This window comes from Mandrillus leucophaeus, unplaced genomic scaffold (assembly GCF_000951045.1).
Source record: "Mandrillus leucophaeus isolate KB7577 unplaced genomic scaffold, Mleu.le_1.0 Scaffold418, whole genome shotgun sequence".
Classification (NCBI taxonomy): Eukaryota; Metazoa; Chordata; class Mammalia; order Primates; family Cercopithecidae; genus Mandrillus; species Mandrillus leucophaeus.
The window spans coordinates 180,887-181,643 of NW_012104454.1; the positions used below are offsets into that span (position 1 = coordinate 180,887).

Sequence of the window (757 nt, forward strand, 5' to 3'; positions counted from 1 at the left end):
TCTCTGTCTCAAAACACATTGGTTGGAAATTACAGGTTATCTGTATACAATTTTTTAAAAACTATTTTCTCTTTCTCTTTCTTTTTTTTGAGACAGAGTCTCACTCTGTTGCCCAGGCTGGAAAGCAGTGGTGTGATCTCAGCTCACTGCAACCTCCACCTCCCAAGTTCAAGCGATTCTCCTGCCTCAGCCTTCCAAGTCGCTGGGATTACAGGCATGCACTACCATGTCCAGCTTAATTTTTCTATTTTTAATAGAGATGGGGTTTCACCGTGTTAGCCACGCTGGTCTCAAACTCCTGACCTCAGCTGATCCGCCCGCCTTGGCCTCCCAAAGTGCTGGGATTACAGGCGTGAGCCACCGTGCCCGGCCCAAAAGTATTTTCACTGGCTAATAGATTACAGAGGTTGGATTAAACACCTGAATAAACATCAGGTTAGAAAACTAATAGCTTTATTTATGTATGTATTTATTTATTTATGAGATGGAGTCTTGCTCTATTGCCCAGGCTGGAGGGCAGTGGTCTGATCTTGGCTCACTGCAACCTCTACCTCCCAGGCTGAAGCGATTCTCCTGCCTCAACACCCCGAGTAGCTGGGATTACAGGCGCCCACCACCATGCCCACTAGTTTTTGTATTTTTAGTAGAGATGGGGTTTCACTATATTGGCCAAGCTGGTCTTGAACTCCTGACCTTAGGTGATCCACCCATCTTGGCCTCCCAAAGTGCTGGGATTACAGGCGTGAGCCACCGCGCC

The 757-nt window shown here is 47.2% G+C and overlaps 1 protein-coding gene across 1 annotated transcript in view; it reads right to left on the bottom strand.

Annotated features, from left to right (window-relative positions):
- KIAA0907 (KIAA0907 ortholog) overlaps window positions 1–757 on the bottom strand; it is a 33,003-nt gene that overhangs the window by 5,262 nt on the left and 26,984 nt on the right. The window lies entirely within an intron of this gene.